Here is a 14,854-nt window from a genome sequence, read left to right as displayed (position 1 = left end):
CTCATCAGGTCCTGGAGCAGTGTCTGGCTGCAGATAAATCTGATTCCAGTCGAAGGTGTTGGAGATAGCAATAGGGTCCACTATGGTGCCATCTGCTAGTGAGGCTGGAAATTGGGAAACGGACTTAGGTCCCAGAGAGCTGTCGGAGTTTGAGACATACAATGCAGTAGGTAGAGGAACTGTTAAAAGAAGCTGTAAATGAAATCCAGCTAACTTTTTTGCTATCTCAAAGAACACGACAACACTGTGCATGCAAGTGTTTATACGAAATACAGTTGGCATCACAGGGTGATGGTGAAAAATGCAGAGAGCATGCCTCTGCATGCGAATTGTGTTGCCACACACCTCAGTCCACCAAGGGACCAGGATATGGCACAGTAACGAGGAAATGCAAGGAATTGAGCATTCTGCGGAGGTAAGGATACTGTTTGTTAAGATATTCTACCTGGTCATCACAAATGGGGAAATTCCAGGGAGGAGTAAAGGCTCCAGTTGGCTTTAGAAAGCTACCATTTGGGTGTGCATATAGGTGCGGTAGGAGTCAGCATATGGATAGCACACAAGAAATTGTCGCTCGAGTACATGTCAGAGAGAATGGACCATTCGAGACAATGGGCAAGCTGGACAGTGCAGAAGGAGAGGTCCAAATGGCAATAGGTGTGCATGGATTCTGACAGGAACGTGGGTGCTTCAGTGTTAAGGCAGCCAAGAGGGCACCTCTGACAGGATCTGGGAGAGCCCCAAAGGGGTTGGTGTGCATTAAAGTCATTGAGCAGCAAAAAGGGGTAAGGAAGTAGACCAATAAGCTGGAGAAGACTGGTCTGGTGACACTGAATGACAGAAGGATGTAAACGATACAAAAGGAAAGGTGAAGTGAGGAAGGAAAATGTGGACTGCAACAGCTTTTAAGATGGGTAGTCAGAAAGATGGTCTGACTACAAACATCATCCTGGATGAGCAACATGACTCCCCCACGAGATGGAGTGCCGGCCTCAGGAGCAGGGAAGGCCAAAGTGTTAAGAAAAGCAATGTGAGCAGTCAAAGTGATCATGAGGATGCAATTTTGTTTCCTGGAGGCGGAGAACAACTGGATGCAGCAATTCCAAGAGAAGCCTTAAGTCCTCTTAGTTCGATCTAAGGCCACATACGTTCCATTGGAGTAGTCATGATGAGGAAAGGGGAGGGACGAAAAAATGAAGAGGTGTCACCTCGGTGGCTACCAAGCGCCAGCCTTCGAAGACTCAGTGCTACAGGGTGCAGAAGCTGGATGATCCTGCTCCACGAGATCTACACAGGCATCAGCTTTCTCCCTGTCTGTCTGTCTATGCAGCCCTGGGCACGAAAATGATTGGCGATGTGCACCGGCGACAAGGAGGTCGACCGGGTGAGGGTATCACGTGGTGACACCACTGAAGATCTCCGAGTCAGCAAAAGAGAAGGCCATTTGCCTTTGTTTGAGTTCTTCGAGACTTTCCGGTTGGCAGAGGAAGACTCAAATATTTGTTAGTTGAAATGTCTTTACAGGAATATTCTTTCTGTCCTTTTCGGCCGTTGGGTTGTGTAGCAGGTGACTTCGCCATGTGAGGCGAAAGTTTGGTGGTTTGTTGCACAGCTGGTGGAGGGGATGGGGATGCTACCATGACACTGGGTGATTTTACAACCATGGTGCTGAATTTGAGGTCACTTGTCTGCATCGTCATGTTCTTTGTGGAGCGAGATGTAGCAAGAATGCTACTGTAAGTGCCATATGGTAAAACAGAGGGTATCTAACTAGCCAACAACTTGCAAGTGACCGGGTAAAGCACTTTTTCCTTCACCCAGCTCTCCTGGACGGCCCGCTCACTGAGATATGTGGGACAATGTCGGAAGGAGGCTTCATGGTCACCACTGCAACTGATACAGCGGGGAGAAGCAGGTGAACAATCACCCTTGAGAGCATCCCTACCACAGGTTACACATTTGGCCAGGTGGCGATAGGACATTCCAGTGTGGCTGAAATGATGACACTGGTAGAAGCGCATCGAGTTTGGAATGTATGGACAAACTGTGATAACTTCAGAGCCTGCTTTGATATCTGATGGAAGAACCACTTCTATCAAAAGTGAAAAAAATAGTGCCTGAGGGCATTCAGGACACTTCTACCTTTATCACCACCAGATGGACTGCAGTGACACCCTGATCAGAGAGGTACATTTGGATTTCTGCCTCAGTCAGACCATCAAGCAGCTTAGTGTAAATAACGCCACGGGAAAAATTCAGCATTCAATGGACCTCAACACGAACAGGATAGCCACAGAGGAGCGAAGCTGCTAGCAGTTGTTGTGCTTGAGAATCAGCAGTAATTTCCAAAAGTAAAGAGCCACTGCGTAAACGAGAGCAGGATTACACAGAGCTGGCAATTTCATCAACAACACCTTTCTGTATAATAAACAGATTTACCACAGCGAAGCACTGACTGTCTTTAGTACAGGAAACCATGAGGAACTGTGGTGCAGCTGGGAGGATCTTTGAAACATGAGCCTCATTCCACTTGTGTGTAGTAGGCATTAATTGTGAAGATGATGATTGGCTCATTGCAAGAAAATCCCCCACGATTGCCAGCGTCTCTGATGGCGCACTCCACCCAACTGGCAGCCCTCCTCAGAGGGGGATGCACGCACCTTAGGTGATGGTTCACAGCTCGGGTCACACTCCCCAAACACCTGACTGAGGGACCAATTGGCAATTTGGGAAGGTAGCAGCTCAGTCAATCATCCCTCCCTGGGCCTGGCCTGTACCAGGGGGCATGTGCGAACCCTACCAGTCGACCTGGGGCTGGGAGTTACGTGTTACCGACCTGTTAAACATCAGTTGCATAGGCCGGCCTTAAGGAGCACACAGGAAGGAAGAAGAAATAGGAACCTCAATCGCTGAAGTCGAGGGAGGATAGGAGAAGGGGAACGAAGAAAGGAAAAAGGAATGAAAAGCACTGGAGAGACTGTTCTGATGACTACTGAAAACGCAGAACACATTCCCAAAAGCATCCCAGAGATCTTTCCCAATTGAAGGAAAAAAAGAACAGCAAGAGGACAGATATGCAGCTTGGAAGGGAAAAGATGCTGTATAGACTGGGACCTCATGGTGGCCAAGCATAAACCCACCAAAGACCAGCGAGCCCTCTGGGGTGGGAGGGGGGGTTTCAAATATGAAAAAGGGAACAAAAGCTGCTAAGGCCAATTTTAAAAATGTAGTTTAGAAGCTCTGGGTAAAGGAGAAATTTAACAGCTATTTCCTAAATCTCAGTAAAGCACCTGACACAGCTGATCGCAAAATGATTGAGAGTAAGGCACTGAAAATTAGGGACGAGTGGGGGTTGTAAATAAATAGTTTGGATAATACACAACATAGTGCAATGAATACATACCTCCCAAATTTCAGTATGTTCTAAACTTAAGAGTGAAACAGCTTTCAGATCCAGAATATGGCAAGATGGCAGCCAAGCTGCAAGCTAGACTATTGTGCTCATCAAAACAAGTTTTGATTAAATTTTTAGTCTTTTTCTGTCTGTTTCCACATTTTGATCACCTTTGCAGTATATTTTGTATGATTACATTGTGGGTTTGCCCTTACATTGAATTTCCAATAGCTGTTTTATACATCCGAGTTTGACTTGTTTACATACTAAGCTCTAACTTGTAATGAATTGTGTACCTTTACACATATTTTTATAAACACCTTTTACTACTAGTATCAACAATATTGTGGAAAGGACATTGCTACTTACAGTAAAGATGACATGCTGAGTTGCAACTATCTGCAGCTCAATGGATCATCTTCACAGTGTGATGTAATCTACTTTTTTCACAATATTGTTGAGATCCCAACTTTCCATTTTTTTTATTTTCCTGTGAGCACACAAGTGTAGGTATTCCTATCACAGAAGGGAAGATTCGAACTATCTGTACTACCTACATCTCTGAAATATTGTGAATTGTTTTAAATTGCTATAAGGTGTGACATCTACAAACAGTTGTTTACATCTGTCTGACCTTTCAGAACCTTATATATGGTGTTACTGAACTTGTGGTAATAACAAACTTCACACATTAGCAGAGCCTACATTATGTTTACAGCGAAATAAATGTAATAAATTTCATAATATTCCTTTACTGTTTCGTATTTCAGCCTTTTTTCTTTGCTATAGATAGTGGAAAGTGTAGGAGCTGTCTTAGGAAAGGGAGTAGTGGGATGCATTGTGGTAGCTGCAGTAAATAGTCTCATCAGGGTGGGGGTGGGGTGGGTGGGTGGGGGGGGGGGGGGTGGTCTGAGGAGATCACTGAGGCCCTCTGCCTGAACTGCAAAATATGTAGCAGCAGTAGGTTAATAAAGGAGCAGAAAAGGAAGATTTATGCCCTTCAGGCGCAGTTGAGTCAAGCTAGGAGGGAGTTGCTAAGGATGAGGAAAGGGCAATGGGGGTTGTTGGGAAATGGCAGTTGATATGAGAGAAAGCAGGGAGAGGAAATGGTCTTTCAGTTTTGTTGTGTCTACCAGCAACACGGTTGTGGGGAAAGGAGCCTCAAGATGCTGCAGGAATACAATATTTGTGACAGACTGCCTGTGATTAGAAAGAATACTAATGTTAAGATGAAGAGAGTACAACTGATAGGTAGAAATCATGGTGGAGATGGAGGACCTAATTTACTGGAGAAGTTAGGGGAGGAGTATCAGATCACCAGCATTTTCAAGCCGAGTGCTGGTCTAGAGCAAGTGATTGGGGCTTAGGGCCTTTGTGTAAAAACAGTCAGGGACAAGGCATACAACAAGTGGTGACCAGATAAATTGGCTTTAAGTGGTGGCATCAATGTGAACAAGGTACAGCTGTTCTGACAACATGACTAGCCTCATCTTGGCAGTGCTGTAACACTTGTCAATGCAATACTGGAGGTTGCGCCAACGACTGCTGGCTGGGCGCACAACAAGCTGGTGTTGGTGAGGAGTATCAGCAAATGGGCCTTCCCTGGCATGGTGTGCACCTCAACACGTTTCGGAAGGGGAGATTGGTGGAGTTTATTAGTGAGACTATACTGGGTGGGTGTGGGACCACACATGGTCAAATACCTGTTGTCATGGGTAGGAGAAATAGGTCTTGAAACAAGCTTCCCTCTCTTAAAAAGTATCTCAACCACCTTAAAGACTTTTACACTGTGTACGTGGGAAGTAGAATATGCCTTAATGGGGAGCACAAGCACCACAGAAAATTTCCCAGAATTATCTGTTAATTCATCAAAAATAAAATATACTAGCTTGAACATAAATTGCTGTCTTGGAGCAGCTCGGTAGCACACATTATAGAGTGATTACAGAATGCTGCTGTATAAAAAATAAATTGCAGCATATAGTGCTATAATCATACAAATGTACAAGTTGCTACTGTGGAACTACCTTAGAGGGTGGGGGATCATGTACCCCTAAGAGCATTGGAAAACATTTTAAAGCTAGAGAAAATCTGACCAAAACTAATGTAGATAAACATTTTGAATTGGCAGCCTTTTAAGTAACAAAGATAGAGGCCTATAATAATTTATTCAATCTGTATGTTTACTGGTCACCTATTGGTAATGTGGACACTTTCATCAACAAATTATCTGGAGCACTTTATAAAGAGTCTCGGGCACAAAACTAATGGAAACATTAACATTAACACAGGCTGAGGATGGAATTAGCAACAACTTCATAAACATTTTGAATACTTATGACATGGCCAAATTGGTGAACACTGCTTCAAGGGTTTCAAAAATTCAGCCTGAATTTGAGATCATGTACTTATGGATACTGACACAGAAAACTGTCAAGTATTTGTCAGAGATTTTAGGATTTTGGATCAATATTGTTATAAAACAGAGCTAGAGATAAGCTCGGTGAAAACAGTTAAATCATAGGCCTACAAAAGGACTTTCTCAGATCATAAAATAAATACTCGTTCTTGAGCATTGGCAAATCAAACCTGTGATATGCATACGGAAAGCAGTGTAGATGCTAAGTACTCTAGATTCTGCACAGTGTTTAAATTAATTATTGATGAGATATTTTCAAAAATAGCTATTTCTACTGCAGTTACAGAAAATAGATGGATTAACTGTGGGTATTATAAAGGTTTTAGTTCTTTACAAAAGCAGAACAGTAGTCCACTGTTCCACGAGTACTGTCACAGGTACAAAAAAAAAAAAAAATTCAATGACAAATTAATATATAGTACAGAAAATAAAAAGTGAAGCCTTGTGGGATGTTATAAAACAAAAAACTGGAAACGGCGGACAAGTATAGCATCATACAAATCAAAGATAGGGATAGAATAATAAAAAGTCCTCAGGAATTAGCAAATTATATAAATGTTTATTTCTCTGGTATTCCAGGGGAGCTGCAGAAAAATCTTCCTACAACACATGATGCACCCACAATGACTTACACAAAGTGAACACAATGATGATCATTCCTACAACAGAGCATGAATTTAGGAAGACAGTATAAAAATTAAAAAGTAAGTAGTCAGTGGTGTGGATAAGGTTCCTGTCTCTGTTCTGAAGGTATACATAGATGGCATAAAAGCCCCATTAATAAATAAAATGAGTCCTTTATTTCACGTGTTTTCCCAGAATACCTAAAGCATGCATGAGTGATGCCCTTACTAAAAGGAGGTAATGTGGAAAGCAACAAAAACTACAGGATAATATAACTGCTCTCTTCATTCTCAAAACTGAAGAAATTGTGAAACAGAGACTTAAGTTATACGAGTACAGAAAACCTCTTCAACGAAGTGCACTGTGGGTTGAAAAGTGGGAGAAGTACAACGTATACCACTGGAGAGTTCACGAAAGTGGTACTTGAAGCTTTTGTTAGAGAGGGCTGTGTTGCAAGCGTTTTAGATTGTCTAAGGCTTTTGACACTTAACCATGAAATACTACTGAACAAGTTGGAAGTGCTAAGTACAAGAGGAATAACGGAAGAGTGCTTCCAGTCTTACCTGGGAAACAGTGCATAAAAGATGGAATAATCCACGCCTCTGCTGATACTAGCCTAAATTTTTGGTAGAGCAACTGTCACTCAAGAACCACATAAACACTGGTGTTCCTCAATGTGGTGTGTTGGGTCCAATACCATTCTTAATAATGTCATTTACTTTCCAGATACTATACCACACGGAGGAAAAGTTCCCTTAGCTGATGACAGCATCATCATAGCCACTGATGAAATATTAAAAGTGCTATTATAGAAAGCAAATGAAACCCTCAACAAAGTTTACAAATGGTCAGTATGTACCAAATTAACATTAAACATAAAGAAAAACCATGTGTACTTCAGCATAAAGAGAGGGAAAAAACTCAGCCACATTAATGATAAATCTATAGATTGCGTGACACACACAAAGTGTTTAGGGATGAACACTGTCAGGTAACATGGAACAAATATATGAAATTAGTTTCATGTTCCATGGACCATTTGCATAATAAGTCTTAATTATGTGGAATAAATCATTTTATATTCACATCACAAACTACTTTGTAAATATGCTTGTATGACGATCATGTCACTTGAAAAAAGACATACTGATATGAGTAGCCACCAATTTTTACAGATTACGATAATAGAATTAATTCTACAAAACAAAGGGGTTGTTGAGGAGAAACTTCAACAGTTTTACACCTTTTGTGTTCAAGAAACATTAATTTGGTGCAATGAACATCATTTTCCACTTTTGATATAATTATGTATGTCATTGTTTTTTTTTTTTTGAACAGCAGTGGTTTATTCACAATAAACTTCAGGAGGGAGTAAATGTATTGTGAAGCAGCAGTCAAAGTGTGTAACTGAGACGTCTGCAAGTGATAGTAGGTGAGCACCACAATATTCTTACACCATGTTTTTTGAGCAACGAGGACCTTTCTTTCTTAAAGATGAGTTACCCCATAAAATTACTGAATGAAAATATGCAAAATACATCAACTTACTGATCTGCGCCTCCCCAAGATTTGAAATGATTCTATGTGAAAATGTGGCTGAACTAAGCTGTTTTAAGAGTTCCAAAATGTGCTTTTTGCAGCTTAAATTCCCATCAATATGGACACCTAAGAATTTTAAGTTTTCAGGCTATTATTTCCTCACTATGTGTTACACTTATAATTGGTGTAGTACACACAGATGTGCATAACTCACTATTGTTGCTATACGTATTCTTGGATCTTCAATATCATCCTCATAAAGAACTAATGCTGCTCATTGTATATTAGCTGGATGATTGACACACACACACACACACACACACACACACACACACACACACACACACACAAAATAAATATAATGAGCAGCATTAGTTCTTTTTGAAGATGATACTGAAGATCCAAGAATACATATAGCAACAATAGTGAGTTACGCACACCTGTGTGTACTACACCAATTTATATATTTAACAACAATAGCAGATCTAAGATTGAGCATTGGGAAACCACATATGCAATTTCTCCCCAGTGTCCTCATTCTATATTGGTTGAATTACTGTGTAAAACTTTCTGCAGTCTTATGGTCAGATGCGGCATTATCTAGTGGTTGGTTATACAATCAATCCCATAAGACCTCAGTTTATGTATGAGAATATTATAATTCACTCAGTCAAATGCCTTCGATGAGATGTGGGAAATACCAACCAGCACTGTTTTGTTATTTAATGCTTGTAAAATTTGATGAGGGAGATGCAAACAGCATTCTCAGTGGAGCAACTCTCGGCAGTCCAAATTTTGAGTTACTGTGAACATTACTGTTGCTCGGCTGAGATGCTACTCTCGAGTGCATCACCTTCTCAATAATTTTGAAAAACAGGTCGGAAGGTACTTACATCTCTGCTATCACCTTTCTTAAACAAGCATGAGACAATGGCATATTTCATGCTCTCTGGAGAAATGCCTTGAGTTCGTGATGCATCATGATTTCAAACAACACAGGGCTTATTATATGGGAACAAATCTTTAGTATTCCATTGAAAACTCCATCAAATCCACATAAGCTTTTACTTTTGAGAAAATATACAATGTTCTTAGTTACTGGCGAAAAGAATGTCATCAGAATGTTACACTCTTAGGATGTTATCAGACTGTAACAGCTAATGTCTTGTTGTGATGTACTATCCTCAAGCACACAAGTCCTAGCTTTGGGTCTCCTGGGGATCACAGGCACAAAACATGGACACAGTTTTTAAACTACAGAAAAGAGCCATAAGGATAACAACTGGAAGTAGTAGTTGGATTCACTGTGAAGAGCAACTTAAAATACTGGGCATCCTTGCTGCATGAAGTGAATATCAATCTGTACTATTACTAATTACAGCACCAATATTTTTACACTCAATAATGGAAAAAGATTCAGTTTGGAGTTATATTTACCCAAGAAAAACAAAAGAAAACAGCATTTTATATTAGGAGATAAAGTTGAATAATAAATTGGCAAATAAGAGAAAAGATTATTAAAACATATCTGTTTAAAAAGGCAGCTAAAATGTTCTTAAGCATAAGTAACGCACATTACACACTAAAATTACTTAGAGGAAGGGGGATAACTACATCACCTTTTTGCATTTCAACATTTGATTATGGTTTACTGCTTTCATATGGAAATCATGTGTCAAGATGTAGAATGCAGGATAGTAATGTGTGTTGGCTTAGTTTTTCAGGTAGACAATAGCACACAGTTTAACACTGAGAGAATGGAGCCAATGCAAGGTGCACAGCAGCACCTTCACAGTCCAAGAGTCAGCAGTTTGTGTCTTGGTCTGTGCAGCAGCAGGGACTGGAGCTATGTTTTACATTCTAAGTAACCAGAAACAGTCCAGGAGTCATCAGTGGGTGCCTTCAGTATCTGCGGCAATAAAGACTGAAACTGTGTTTCATACTTTAAGTTACCTGAAACAAATTGTGTGTAAATCGAGGAACACTATACAACATGGACTGACTGGATGAAGCTGTGCACCTGTTACAACACTGGCCTCATATTCGGGGAGGCTCATCCTGATTTGGGTGTTCCTAGATCACTATGGCAAATGCTGGGATGATTCCTTTGTCAAGTTTACAGCTGACCACCTGCCTTATCCCCACAGACTACCTACAACGTATCCTCATAAAGCATGTTATGTATGCTGTGTGTTGTATTTCCCAGTATATTGATTTGTGTTGTATTACCTTAACAAATCCTGTATCATTGTGAAATTATGTTTGATGAATAAAGACAAATAAATAAATGAACATTTGAGTCCCTCAAGGGAAGGCATTTGGTTTCAAACTGTTTCTTATTTAGATTAATGACATCCTACTGTGGACCACAAAATGAAGCAGTGTTGTTTACTGATGACAGCTGTGTAATATTACAGACACAGCACCAGAAATAATGGGAATGGAAAGCTGACAGGGTGCTTTTGATGGTCTGCAACTGGCCAACAAACAACATGGTAATTCTGAATATAAAGACTAATAGTACTAACTTCTACTCTAAATGAAGAGAGTAATACAACAAGATAATATTTACATGGGATGAGTTTCTGAGTATTTGGAAAGAGAATTAGTACAGCATGCTGTGTGATATAACTATTAACGACTGTGTATCACAGTTCATGCCTGAGAACAATGTACTTTGCACACACAAGGTACAGAAAAATGGAAAAATGTAGCATTACATGCATTTCAATAAACCAACAAGTAGTTTGTTTCTTTTTTCCCACTGGCTGTAATTGGTCACCATGTGTGTAGTATTTTCTGGGATTCCACTGGCAACATATCCCGAAAAACGTAACCACCAAACCTGTTATTGTGGTCTGCGGTACTTATTTATGGATATGAAGAAAGCTAAGAGGCAAACCATTAAGGAGTCACCTGTATAACAAATTGCCAAAAGTTATCAAAGCCACAAAGGAAATGTGTGACTAAAATGGTCTGAAAATGTTCACCAACATTAAAAAATAGAAAAAAATAGTCTTTACTCGAAGATTACATGCAATAAAAAACTTATTACAAATAATCAAGTTGACCAGCAACAAAGTAGATAAACAGCATGCTGTATATTTAAGCAACATGATACATATCTAGTTTGTAAATCGTACCATGTAATGTAAAACCAAGGTATATTAACTGAGCAGTCTCGTGTTTTGTTTCTGTTGTGTGAATCAGGTTCTTTTAGTTCCTTTACTCTTTTATAGTTCAGTGATAAATGGTACATACATCTAAGTCTGTATCCCTACTTTCTTGTCTTATCTTCTTTATTCCAGCTGTGAGTAGTATAATATGTAAATTATAGTAATGACATCCACACAAATTTGTCAACAGATGGATGGATGAACGACTAAATAAAGAATAGTATATTGCCCTTTCTTTTGCTTATAACAGTGTGAATGGAAGATCAGCTGCAACGAAGAAATATCACATTCAAATAATAGCGAAAGATTAAATATTCTCTCTACTCCTTCTGGTGCACTTTTATGACAGAATAAAATTTTTCTGGATGAAAAACTAGAGCTATCTGACTTCTAATAGCCATATATTTCAGATCATCTCTGGCCAGATTTTCTCATTATCCATGGACTTTCACGTAGTGGTGTATTTTACCACAGCAGTAATTTTTGAAAATCTTCCTTCCTATCACCTGCAACCTTTTGCCAACGACCACCTCCACCCAAATAATCTGTTCTCCATTACCGTTTTTAAATAAAATGCAAATATACTGTGCGTCCTATGAGGTTTTAATGAGGCTACAGAGCCTTCCTGTCTACCAGTCCCGTTATTAAATAGCAGATTTGTGGCCAATTGAATTAGCGAGATTGGGCATTATTTAAAATAGTCGATATGTGAGCTTACCCGGAGAGAGCGCAATTCAAACACCCGTCCGGCCATTCAGATTTATGCACGTTATCTACAATTTAAGAATGCTGCGGCAGTTTCCTCCTGCACTCTTGTACAAAGCCAATGCTCCGTGTCAAACAGCCCACACGTCCAGGGAAAGAAAATTCCGGCCTTTCTCAAACTCACTTCTGGTACATAAACGGAATGTACATCTGAGTTCTGACAGGAGCTTAACTGTTGTTTTCTCAATTTTTTAGCATATTTCACATATTCTTAACGCTCGATATTATCTGTGCTTCTTACTTCATTTCAGAATAATCTTGCTGAGAAACTTAGAGAATTATCTAATTCATTCCTTGTCTTTATTATCTATTATTCATCTGTACTACACAGAATGAGATGCTGCACTTGCGGTATATTCGTTAAACAATGAAACGCGGATCGGCATTTTACAGGGAAAAAAGGCCCACAATTATGCTTAAAACTGCTGTAACTCCCTATTGTAAACATGTACCCTGGAGTCATATGCAAATTGCAAAAACAATTACGAACAAGAAATATGTGAAGAGAGGAAAAATGCCAGCCTGCCGAATTGACGGGGTGTACTCTGTATCTAAATTTTATTTTCTAAATAACAAACCTTGTAGAATGCGAAATCCAGATCAGTAACGTAAGCATTAAGATATTTTTAATAGTGTGGATGCGCGCAGACAGAACTTTAGATTTATGTACAACTGACACCGAAATAATTCTTTCTTCAGCAGTAAGCGCATATAAACATAAAATGGAGACAGTTAGTCGCTCTCATCGGGTAACAGACCCGATTAGTGACAGGACTGAATTTGGGCGACATCACAGTTAACATAATATTTTTTTTCTATGACTGAACTGCATTATTAGGGTGTTTGTATTATCCTCAGTTGTTCTGTTTACAGCGAAGTTTCACTACAAAGTTTTAGGGTGCTTCCTGCACGTGAATCAAATTATGTACATCAAGAGACTAATAAATTTCAATTTACAAAAAAATGTAAACTTCAATCACATAACTGCAGGTGTTATTTAACATTTCAGACACATTAAGCAACACTATTTTGTGGAAACGATACTCTTAATGTTTTGACAACAGTTTAAATAACATAAAACTCTACCAACTCTGACTTTCCGGTGGATTTACCTAACTACGCTATACGGATGCCTACATATTTAGCCATATACTACGTATAAATGATTCCAATGCTGAAATTCGCAAAACGTAACTAATGTTTTCTATTCAATACCCATGATCGTTACGTACAATCTGTACTAAAAAGACTGACTTGTCAAAGAAAGCTATTGTTATAACATACCGTGCTTTTGTATTTCAGTATGTGGATCCAGCACAAAACACTGTCAACACATGCCATCACCCACAAACGTACACCACCTGCTCTCACGTCGCAACTGACTCCGTTGATGTTCACGCGGATAACAAAGATATTACGCTACTCTCGAACTAGTGAACAGAGATACCAACTATACAACGAGAACTGCATAAGCGTTTTCAATAAACGACGGTGAAGTTTGCTTGATTTGTCAAATATATAATACCCTCGTGTGTTTAATAACTATTTCGTAAATTTTCTCTAGCGTATTAGGTATACTTCTTAATAACATATTTTTTAAACTTGGAGGAAAATAGAAAACTTTGCTAGCTGTCGTTGGTTACCCTGTGTGCAGTATTTTCCGTGATTTCATTGGTGACATCTCCCAAAAAACTGCGAGACAGAGAATTTTTACTTATTTTTCGGTGCCCACAACATCAAAACCGTACTATTGTAATCTGCGCAGATCACAAAATGTGTCTTTTTATTTGATTATTAACTCAATTACCTACGCTCCTCGCTTTCTCGTCGTTCAATGACAGAAACAGTCATTGAGTAACAAACCACAATTACAAAAAACAACTGACCTTGAACACGTGATATGGACAGTCAGACACTGTATGACTAGATAAGAGATATTTGTAACAATCGCATCCAAACTATTGGCTTTTCGCGATCTTTCGCTTAGCAACGCGATTGAAAGATGCCTAAAACATAATTTTTTTTCTTTATGTCCCTGTGCTTCCTAGTGACAGACGTATAATATTGACTCTGCACGGCAAATACCACTTTCCTTCAACCCTTTCCGTATTACCTTTATGTTTAATGACGTTTTTTAAATACGTAAGTTACCGTTTATTTTGCTCAAACTTTTATTCTTTCCGCTTGTTCCTGCATGCTGTTACTATATTCCGATTTTTTCGTATACATGATTGTCCCTCATAAACTCACTTTCGCCAAACTGCGAACAGACATCTCTCACAACGCACACAATTTTTGTCACTGACGTGTCAACTAAAAAGACAATTCGTGATAGGCGAGACTCAGTAGGGCCTACAAGAATAAAACGGTAGATGCACAGCAGTAGATTCACTCGCCACAAGTAGTCGACTGAGACAAGAAAGTCACTCGTGCAAATGGGCTTTATGGCATCTCACCAGAATTTTATTTACCAGTAATATTATCGTCGCTATAAACTACAGTCTTCACAACACTGTTTCAGGTGAAGTGTAGACACCATATAGCCCCTACATCTTACACCCCATATATCTATCCTGTTTCTAATTTACTGGAGTAAACACTGGACCAACAAGATTACAAGCAACCATGGCAAGTGTTGTCAGATCTACTGTTCTTGCAGGAGATTTCCTGTTTTTTAAAAAATACGCTGCACTGCTGCTAAAAAGCAAATAATACGGGAAATCTTCTGTTTTTATCACATTTGTGTCTGTTCCTTCAAAGTAACTTTCCTTTTGGCAGATGTCTTTATTTATTGGGATATAATTAAGTTTTGGACATCCCTTCTCTGAACTCTTCCTCACAGAGACTTTTCTCATATTAGTTACAAGTCCTGAGTCAAGGTACTTTTGAGTTTATTCCTCGCATGGATGTTATTTACAACTTCTGTTTGTTTGTTCA

General features: G+C 39.4%; 1 protein-coding gene across 1 annotated transcript in view; it reads right to left on the bottom strand.

Moving 5' to 3' along the window:
• The window catches only part of LOC126092027 (helicase MOV-10-like), a 375,996-nt gene extending 362,661 nt beyond the window's left edge, over positions 1-13,335 (bottom strand). Inside the window, exon 1 of the mRNA XM_049907422.1 lies at positions 13,202-13,335. The gene's annotated coding sequence lies outside the window, so the exon portion shown is untranslated. The remainder of the gene's footprint in view (positions 1-13,201) is intronic.
• Between the last annotated feature and the right edge of the window lie 1,519 nt (positions 13,336-14,854).

This window comes from Schistocerca cancellata, chromosome 7 (assembly GCF_023864275.1).
Source record: "Schistocerca cancellata isolate TAMUIC-IGC-003103 chromosome 7, iqSchCanc2.1, whole genome shotgun sequence".
Taxonomy (NCBI): domain Eukaryota; kingdom Metazoa; phylum Arthropoda; class Insecta; order Orthoptera; family Acrididae; genus Schistocerca; species Schistocerca cancellata.
Note: the sequence above shows the minus strand (reverse complement) of the source record. Positions and strands in the feature narration are given on the sequence as shown.